Source organism: Nerophis ophidion, linkage group LG24, assembly GCF_033978795.1.
Source record: "Nerophis ophidion isolate RoL-2023_Sa linkage group LG24, RoL_Noph_v1.0, whole genome shotgun sequence".
In the NCBI taxonomy this organism is placed as follows: Eukaryota; Metazoa; Chordata; class Actinopteri; order Syngnathiformes; family Syngnathidae; genus Nerophis; species Nerophis ophidion.
In genome coordinates, this window is record NC_084634.1 from 25,025,071 (window position 1) to 25,035,731 (window position 10,661).

The window sequence follows — 10,661 nt, forward strand, 5'->3', positions numbered from 1 at the left end:
CTCCTCCTCCTCCTCGTCTCTCCCCTGAACATCCTGTTTAGCGGTTTAAGCCGATGACACAGAGAATATTGCATGTGGAAAGGCACCGCACACTCTCTCTCACACACATGCACACACACACACACACACACACACACACACATACGTGTTTGGGTGACATATGAGGACTTATGACAAAAACGTGACATATGGGGACATGCCTTTCCAATGGTCCTACAGGCCTGGGAATCAGACGGTTAGTGAACCAGAATTTTAGAAACACAGTGGTCTATTGAGATTTTTGCAACTCTTTTGTTTTTTTATGAACCTGATTTTTATGGTACATATGAGGACTTGTCAGGTTTAGGTGACAAATGAAGACCAGAGTGTTTAAGATTTCAAGTTTATGTGACATATGACGACCATGACGTCACAGAGTGTTTAAGATTTCAGGTTCATGTGACATATGATGACCATGACGTCACAGAGTGTTTAAGATTTCAGGTTCATGTGACATATGACAACCATGACGTCACAGAGTGTTTAAGATTTCAAGTTTATGTGACATATGATGACCATGACGTCACAGAGTGTTTAAGATTTCAAGTTTGTGAAATATGACAACCATGACGTCACAGAGTGTTTAAGATTTCAGGTTCATGTGACATATGAGGCTAATGACATCAGAGACTTAACAAAACCACCTGAGTTGGTTTAGTTGATGTGTTGTCATTTAAAAAAAAAATCCCAATCCCATGCTACTGTAATCTAAAACCAAGAAGAGTTTATAAGAAACATGGGTAAAAATGTAATTGTCAACTAAGTGTAACTGAATTGTTTTTGTGGATTTTGTCGCTAAGAATTATCTGGAATAAATACAAAACGCTTGCTGTTTATTTTGCTTTTTTAATTGCTGGTAACATACTCAAGCTACCAAAGAAGATGTGGGAAAACATTTTTTTTCCCTTTTTTTAATATAATTCTGTTATGGATGTAGTACTTGATGGCAAGCCAATCTCTGTCCTGTAGAGCTACTAGTTCTTTATGGAGGCAGGCTTCACAATCTTTTTTACCTGGTACTTTGTTGCCAGTTACAAAATGCAACATGTGTCATTCAACTGCTTCCACTTCTTCCCCTTTGCAGCTGTCATAAAGGAGACAAAATACAATTTCTTACTGAAGGAAAAATGACTATAACACAGTGAAAAGGTGCAAAACGTAATATAATATTCTAGTAAATGATGTGGATTATTTATTTACCCCGCTTTGGAGTGGACCAAGTGGAAGAAGCTTGAGACATACCCACTTCCAGCGATTTGTCCTGCTGTCAATCTGAAAGGAAGAATTAGAAAACTGTAAAAGTAAACATTTAACATATTGTGCTTTGTGAAGCAGCGGAGTATATGTGTTGTCTGTCTATTTATGAATAATGCAGACCAGGAGTGTTGGCTGAGTTCTTAACGTTTGCTTTCAGAGCGTGCATACAAGATGCCGTCATGGCGACACAACCTATACCGGGCTACCGCGCATGCTCGTCACTCCTGTTGCATGCTGGGTAGGGTAGTTCTTTTTCCCCCTGGCTCATAACATCACAATATAGTACCATGTATATGTGTTCAGTTTATCAAAGCACCAAGCAAACAGATATGGTCATAATTATTTTAAGTCCACTACGCAGAATAAACACAACATTATTAATATTGCTACTACGGATAATTTGATCAAAAATTCCCTAAAACAGCCCACTACCTATAATATAAGTTTTTTAAACATAAGATCCCTGATAAAAAAAAAAATGTTTCTGCTGTTACCTCAGAAATTGGCTGTCCAGATGTTATGATTGTGGCTCAGAGATTTGTATGTAGATTATATTTATTTTCCATAACAAACAGGATAACTTAAATACCCTGGCAGTGGCAATAAGCTTAAATGTTTGTATTTACATTTTTTGAGTTGATTTTCATAAAATTTGCTATTTAACTGCTACTGTTTAACAAGGACTGATTTAAATTGTGTTTGCTCAACAAATGTTTTGGCGCTTTTGTTCATGTGGGAGAATATTCCAATAAAGGTGCACTACACACTACTTTTGAATTCATTATTGGGCTTCGCGTATACAATGCATTTAATCGCGATTAATAAGAGAAATAGTGCGATTAACTTCGATTAAAAATTTTAATCATTGCCCAGCCCTAATATATATACAAACCCCGTTTCCATAAAAGTTGGGAAATTGTGTTAGATGTAAATATAAACTGAATACAATGATTTGCAAATCCTTTTCAACCCATATTCAATTGAAAGCATTACAAAGACAACATATTTGATGTTCAAACTCAAACTTTTTTTTTTTGCAAATAATAATTAACTTTGAATTTCATGGCTGCAACACGTGCCAAAGTAGTTGGGAAAGGGCATGTTCACCACTGTGTTACATCACATTTTCTTTTAACAACACTCAATAAACGTTTGGGAACTGAGGAAACTAATTGTTGAAGCTTTGAAAGTAGAATTCTTTACCATTCTTGCTTGATGTACAGCTTAAGTTGTCGTGTTTTACGCTTCATAATGCGCTACACATTTTCGATGGGAGACATGTCTGGACTGCAGGCGGGCCAGGAAAGTACCCGCACTCTTTTACTACGAAGACACGCTGTTGTAACACGTGGCTTGGCATTGTTTTGCTGAAATAAGCAGGGGCGTCCATGATAATGTTGCTTGGATGACAACATATGTTGCTCCAAAACCTGTATGGACCATTCAGCATTAATGGTGCCTTCTCAGATGTGTAAGTTACCCATGCTTTGGGCACTAATACACCCCCATACCATCACACATGCTGGCTTTTGAACTTTGCGCCGGATGGTTATTTTCCTCTTTGTTCCGGAGAACACCACGTCCACAATTTCCATATATAATTTGAAATGTGGACTCGTCAGACCACAGAACACTTTTCCACCTTGCATCAGTCCATCTTAGATGAGCTCGGGCCCAGCGAAGCCCGCGGCGTTCCTCTGTGTTGTTGATAAATGGCATTTGCTTTGCATAGTAGAGTTTTAACTTGCATTTACAGATGTAGCGACCAACTGTAGTAACTGACAGTGGTTTTCTGAAGTATTTCTTAGCCCATGTGGTGATATCTTTTACACACTGATGTCGGTTTTTAATGCAGTACATCGCTTACGTGCAGTGATTTCTCCAGATTCTCTGAACCTTTTGATAATTTTACGGACCGTAGATGGTAAAATCCCTAAATTCTTTGCAAAAAAAATGTTTAGCAGTTTTAACATCAAATATGTTGTCTTTGTAGCATATTCAACAGAATTGGGGTTGCAAATTCTTTGCAAATCATTGTATCCTGTTTATATGTACATCTAACACAATTTCCCAACTCATATGGAAACGGGGTTTGAATGTATTTATATATATATATATAGCCTATTATTTGCGCACTATTTACAAGTTATGTACCAAAAACACGACCACCGAAAAAATACTTTGATCAATGAAAACAGCGCTGCAGAAACCGGCTGTAAACAAGAGGCACTGCATTTTCTGAATTGAAACACTCATTTTAAAGCTTTGACATTAACATTTTAACACACACTAATCTGATTCAGAAAATATGAGGACCTTATATGAAACACACCTAGGTCTTTTTTGGTTCAAACAATATGAGGACATGACGAGTGCTCACATGTAGAATTTATGTTGTTGACTTGTAACATCTCCTGTTTTGCTAAACATGAGTTCCAAACTCCCTACTGACTAACATGGATGTACCCTTACGAAAATGTTGTCATGTAAACTGATCTGTGAGAGATTAAAATTAATAAATGTCTTTCAAAATATAGGTTGGGTCAAATTTAGAGCAGATATAGTAAAAATAGACATGTAATAACCTGTTGGAGGGATGAAGTCGGTTTATGGCTGTCATCTGAATCTAGAGAATGTTGAGATAGAACCTCAAACAGTTGGTTTCTGCAACAAAACACAAAAATATAATGTCATAACTAATTAATTATAACATTCTCACCACTTTTTGTTGATAAAAATCTGAGCATACAATGCCAGATAAAGGGTAAAGATTATTACAGAGTTTCAGCTCTTAGACAATTCATTAAGAATGTAACACACACAAAAATCTGGTTCAGAAAATATGAGGACCTGAATTGAGACACTCATTTTAAAGCTTTGACATTAACATTGTAACACACATTTTCTGGTCCAGAAAATATGAGGACCTTATATGAAACACACCTAAGTCTTTCTTGCTTCAAACAATATAAGGACATGACGAGTGCTCACATGTAGAATTTATGTTGTTGACTTGTAACATCTCCTATTTTGCTAAACATGAGTTCTAAACTTTCTACTGACTAACATGGATGTACCCTTGCGAAAAAGTTGTCATATAAACTGATCTGTGAGAGATTAAAATAAATAAATGTCTCTCAAAATATAGGTTGGGTCAAATTTAGAGCAGATATAGTAAAAATAGACATGTAATAACCTGTTGGAGGGATGAAGTCAGTTAATGGCTCACATCTGAATCCGGAGAATGTTGAGATGGAACCTCAACAGTTGGTTTCTGCAACAAAACACAAAAATATAATGTCAGAACTAATTAATTATAACATTATCAGCACTTTTTGTTGATGAAACTCTCAGCATACAATGCCAGATAAATAGTAAAGATTATTACAGAGTTTCAGCTCTTAGACAATTAATTAAGAATATAAAACACACTAAAATCGGGTTCAGAAAATATGAGGACCTGAATTGAGACACTCATTTTAAAGCTTGGACATTAACATTGTAACACACACTAATCTGGTTTAGAAAATATGAGGACCTTATATGAAACACACCCAAGTCTTTCTTGGTTCAAACAATATAAGGACATGACGAGTGGTCACATGTAGAATGTATGTTGTTGACTTGTAACATCTCCTGTTTTGCTAAACATGAGTTCCAAACTCCTTACTGACTAACATGGATGTACCCTTACGAAAATGTTGTCATATAAACTGATCTGTGAGAGATTAAAATTAATAAATGTCTTTCAAAATATAGGTTGGGTCACATTTAGAGCAGATATAGTAAAAATAGACTTGTAATAACCTGTTGGAGGGATGAAGTCGGTTTATCGCTCACATCTGAATCTGGAGAATGTTGAGATAGAACCCCAACAGTTGGTGTCTGCAACAAAACACAAAAATATAATGTCAGAACTAATTAATTATAACATTAACAACCACTTTTGGTTGATAATATTCTGAGCATATAATTCTACATAAACAGTAAAGATTATTATAGCGTTTTAGCTCTTAGACTATTATTTAAGAATGTAACATTCACTAAAATGTGGTTCAGAAAATATGAGGACCTGGATTGAAACACTCATTTTAAAGCTTTGAATTAAACATTGTAACACACACTAATGTGGTTCAGAAAAATATGAGGACCTTATATGAAACACACTGAAGTCTTTTTTAGTTCAAACAATATGAGTACATGACAAGTGATCACATATAGAATTCATGTTGCTGACCTGTAACATCTCCTGTTTTGCTAAACATGAGTTGTAAATTCCACAGACTAACATGGATGTACGCTTAAAAAATGTTGTCATATAAACTGATCTGTGAGAGGTTAAAAGGATTAAATGTCTTTTGAAGTATAGGTTGTGTCAAGTTTTTAGCAGATAAAGGGCAGCACGGTGGAACAGGGGTTAGTGCATGTGCGTCACAAATCGTTAAATCCTGGGCAGAAATCCACACAGAAAGATCGACGTGATCTTTCTGTGTGGAGTTTGCATGTTCTCCCCGTGACTGCGTGGGTTCCCTCCGGGTACTCCGGCTTCATCATACCTCCAAAGACATGCACCTGGGGATAGGTTGATTGGCAACACTAAATTGGCCCTAGTGTGTGAATGTGAGTGTAAATGTTGTCTATTTGTGTTGGCCGTGTAATGAGGTGGCGACTTGTCCAGGGTGTACTCCGCCTTCCGCCCGAATGCAGCTCAGATAGGCTCAAGCACACCCCGCCAACCCAAAAAAGGGACAGGTAGTAGAAAATGGATGGATGGATGGATAGTAAAATAGTCAAGTAATAACCTGTTGGAGGGATGAAGTCGGTTTATCGCTCACATGAATCTGGAGAATGTTGAGATAGAACATCAACAGTTGGTGTCTGCAACAAAACACATAAAAATAATGTTAGAACTTATTAATTATAACATTATCAGCACTTTTTGTTGTTAACATTATGAGCATATAATGCCAGATAAATAGTAAAGATATTTATAGAGGGTTTCTGTCTCTTGTCCCGCTCATGTCTTGAGATGAACTTCCCTCGGTACTCGACCACAAAAGAACCTTTTTAAATTGATGCAAGAGCAAATACACCATATCCTGATAAAACAGTTTATCAATTAACAATGTTTGGAATATCTGTTTTAAAAAGGAATAATAATAGTCGTTACTTGACTAAAAATTCAATTACAAACAGAATTACTCTTTCATAAATGTAAATAATTATTAAATTAAGTACAAACCCCGTTTCCATATGAGTTGGGAAATGGTGTTAGATGTAAATATAAACGGAATACAATGATTTGCAAATCATTTTCAAGCCATATTCAGTTGAATATGCTACAAAGACAACATATTTCATGTTCACTCTGATAAACATTTTTTTGGTGCAAATAATCATTAACTTTAGAATTTGATGCTAGCAACACGCAACAAACAAGTTGGGAAAGGTGGCAATAAATACTGATAAAGTTAAGAAATGCTCATCAAACACTTATTTGGGACATCCCACAGGTGTGAAGGCTAATTTGGAACAGGTGGGTGCCATGATTGGGTATAAAAACAGCTTCCCAAAAAATGCTCAGTCTTTCACAAGAAAGGATGGGGCGAGGTACACCCCTTTGTCCACAACTGCGTGAGCAAATAGTCAAACAGTTTAAGAACAACCTTTCTCAAAGTGCAATTGCAAGAAATTTACTGATTTCAACATCTACGCTCCATGATATCATCAAAAGGTTCAGAGAATCTGGAGAAATCACTCCACGTAACCGGCATGTCTGGAAACTAACATTGAATAACCGTGACCTTCGATCCCTCAGACGGCACTGTATCAAAAACCGACATCAATCTCTAAAGGATATCACCACATGAGTTCAGGAACACTTCAGAAAACTACTGTCACTAAATACAGTTTGTTGCTATATCTGTAAGTGCAAGTTAAAGCTATATTATGCAAAGTGAAAGCCATTTATCAACAACATCCAGAAACGCCGCCGGCTTCTCTGGGCCCGAGATCATCTAAGATGGACTGATGCAAAGTGGAAAGGTGTTCTGTGGTCTAACGAGCCCACATTTCAAATTTTTTGGGGAAATATTCGACACCGTTTCATCCGGACCAAAGGGGAAGCGAACCATCCAGACTGTTATCGACGCAAAGTTGAAAAGCCAGCATCTGTGATGGTATGGGGGTGCATTAGTGCCCAAGGCATGGGTAACTTACACATCTGTAAGTTACCCATCTGTTTGGAACAACATTTGCTGCCATTTAAGCGCCAACTTTTTCATGTGCGCCCCTGCTTATTTCAGCAAGACAATGCCAAGCCACATTCAGCACGTGTTCAGCTTCATAAAAAAGAGTGCAGGTACTTTCCTGGCCGGCCTGCAGTCCTATCAAAAATGTGTGGTGCATTATGAAGCGTAAAATACGACAGAGGAGACCCCGGACTGTTGAACGACTGAAGCTCTACATAAAACAAGAATGGGAAAGAATTCCACCTTCCAAGCTTCAACAATTAGTTTCCTCAGTTCAAACGATTATTGAGTGTTGTTGAAAGAAAAGGTGATGTAACACAGTGGTGAACATGCCCTCTCCCAACTACTTTGGCACGTATTGCAGCCATGAAATTCTAAGTTAATTATTATTTGTAAAAAAAATTATTCCGTTTGGATTTACATCTAACACAATTTCCCAACTCATATGGAAACGGGGTTTGTAATTAATGTGTTACTTGAAAAAGAAAAGTTTTAAATATCTAGCATATGCAGTTGAGAGACATTTCATGAGAGCAGAGTGTGTGTGTGCCTTTAAAAAGCTGTGCCTTTTGCCAAGTGACGTGGGACGTCAGCGCCCAGACATAGCAAAATAGTTCAGCTGTATTTTTTAGCTTAGCAGTGGCAGTTAAGATAGTTCTGTTGAATGTTTTTGTTTGCGTGTGGATGAGGCCTCTTTCTATTTGATATCGTGTTCGTAATTACTTCCGGGGGTTGCTTTCATTAGTAAAAAGATATTACCTGCACTAACCCTTTTGTGCTTCTAACGCTGTCTTGTTGACATACAATCACATCAAAAGTAGCATGCCAGATTACATAAAACGCATCGTAACAGCGTTGTAGCGTACATAAAAGTTATTAGATTACTCGTTACCGGTAAAAGTAACAGCAATAGTAACATCGTTTTCATATACCACTGTTATACCATCCATCCATCCATCCATCATCTTCCGCTTTTCCGAGGTGGGGTCGCGGTGGCAGCAGCCTAAGCAGGGAAGCCCAGACTTCCCTCTCCCCAGCCACTTCGTCTAGCTCTTCCCGGGGGATCCCGAGGCGTTCCCAGGCCAGCCGGGAGACATAATCTTCCCAAGGTGTCCTGGGTCTTCCCCGTGGCCTCCTACCGGTTGGACGTGCCCTAAACACCTCCCTAGGGAGGCGTTCGGGTGGCATCCTGACCAGATGGCCGAACCACCTCATCTGGCTCCTCTCCATGTGGAGGAGCAGCGGCTTTACTTTGAGTTCCTCCCGGATGGCAGAGCTTCTCACCCTATCTCTAAGGGAGAGCACCCTTACCCGGTGGAGGAAACTCATTTCGGCCGCTTGTACCCGTGATCTTATCCTTTCGGTCATGACCCAAAGCTCATGACCATAGGTGAGGATGGGAACGTAGATCGACCGGTAAATTGAGAGCTTTGCCTTCCGGCTCAGCTCCTTCTTCACCACAACGGATCGATACAACGTCCGCATTACCGAAGACGCCGCACCGATCCGCCTGTCGATCTCACGATCCACTCTTCCCCCACTCGTGAACAAGACTCCGCGGGGCCATAGAGGTCAGGTGCATTGTGAGCTGGGCGGCAGCCGAAGGCAGGGCACTTGGCGGTCCGATCCTCGGCTACAGAAGCTAGCTCTTGGGACGTGGAACGCTGTTATTCCAAACACTTCTAATTAAAGCCATATAATACAACCTCTATTAGACAGTAAGGAAATGATCCAAATGAGATGTTGATACAGTTACCATTGATATGTTACATAACAAGACATACCTTTCCAATCATTGATCCACTGGGCCTTAAAACAAGACTTGTCACATCCAGATCAAATAAACTCGGTGGCTTCAGCCTCAGGATTACGTCTCGCTCTTCTTTTGGGCACGATGTCTATATCATGTGTTGATGCGCCTAACAAATCCACACATAAAAATGAAAAAAGTCAGTGACACAGAAATAAAACAAAGAACTAAACCCTTCAAAAACTGTTAAATTTAGGCTCAATGCAGACATGAAGCTTCTCAAACAAAGTAGTAATGTAACAATATCAGTAACATGCCAAGTCCACAGTGCTTATCAGCTTGAAATATTTGTATTTGAGAAAAAGTATAAACAATTTGAAGAACTCTAGTCTGTCTTGTTTAAAATTAAGAAAAGGTTTACTTGCATAGTGATCAAGGGTGAAGGGTCAAATGGAGAGAATAATTTCACCACACCTAGTGTGTGCCAATCACTGCTACTTATAATCTTCCATGCAACTTAAAAAAAAAAAGTTAAATGCCTTGGCCTTGGCCCAGAACTGAAATGCTTAATTTAACCTCATAAAATCAAATCTGATTGCAATTAATAACAACAACATTTAACTGTTGATTATAATGAACTATTTTCCTATGTTAAAAAACATTGGTCTATTTAATTACGTTAAACTCCATTTTATGCTCACCTGATTCAACCATGCTGTCGAAGACTGTCAAAGATGGTTTGTGACCAAGATAGATGTCCCCCTCCGGTGATGCAGGTCCCGGAAGTGCTGTTCACTGAGCGCTCTGTTGTGCTCAAAATCGTGTGTGAAGTTGTGTATTTCGATTATAAGTGGTCCTTTTGGAAAACCCTTTTTATATATATATTCAATATTAAGTGTGATACATGAGCTGTATAACTTCCATGATGAAAATAGTTAACTAGTGATTTAGCCATCTGTTAGGAGCAGACATCGTCCAGCGGCCAATCAGGCGGCGCCTAACTGAAAATTGGACCAATCAGACGCCGAGACTCTTCAGAGTGGGCGGAAGTAACCATCTTGAACACCATGAAAGTGAATACCTCCAAAAACAATCACCATATTAATCCTAAATTTGCCCCAAATATAAAAATACCCAAATAATGTGCTATTGTAACCATTTGAAAATATTAAATACTGTGTGTAGTTTGAATTGCATTTGAATTATTGCCTTTGTCTCAATCAAGGTTGAAGGTTGGTTTTTTTTATGCAAAAACCTACATTTCAGGCACATTTAAAGCAATTATTGTGCGGCATTGTATTTTAGTCAACAGAATAGCAAAAAGTCCAATACAGTAAAATACTGAATCAAACAAATTAAATCAT

The 10,661-nt window shown here is 38.3% G+C and overlaps 1 long non-coding RNA gene across 2 annotated transcripts; it reads right to left on the reverse strand.

Moving 5' to 3' along the window:
• Positions 1–925: 925 nt before the first annotated feature.
• LOC133542199 (uncharacterized) lies at positions 926–10,098 on the reverse strand. Of its 2 annotated transcripts, XR_009804089.1 has the most exons (8): positions 9,999–10,098; positions 9,332–9,466; positions 6,099–6,174; positions 5,104–5,181; positions 4,493–4,570; positions 3,882–3,960; positions 1,240–1,311; positions 926–1,123 (listed from the first exon to the last, which is right to left on the reverse strand). It is a non-coding gene; the product is annotated as an uncharacterized LOC133542199 (long non-coding RNA). The 2 variants fall into 2 exon arrangements; XR_009804088.1 differs by lacking the exon at positions 9,999–10,098 and having other exon boundaries at positions 927–1,123; positions 9,332–9,707.
• Positions 10,099–10,661: the final 563 nt, after the last annotated feature.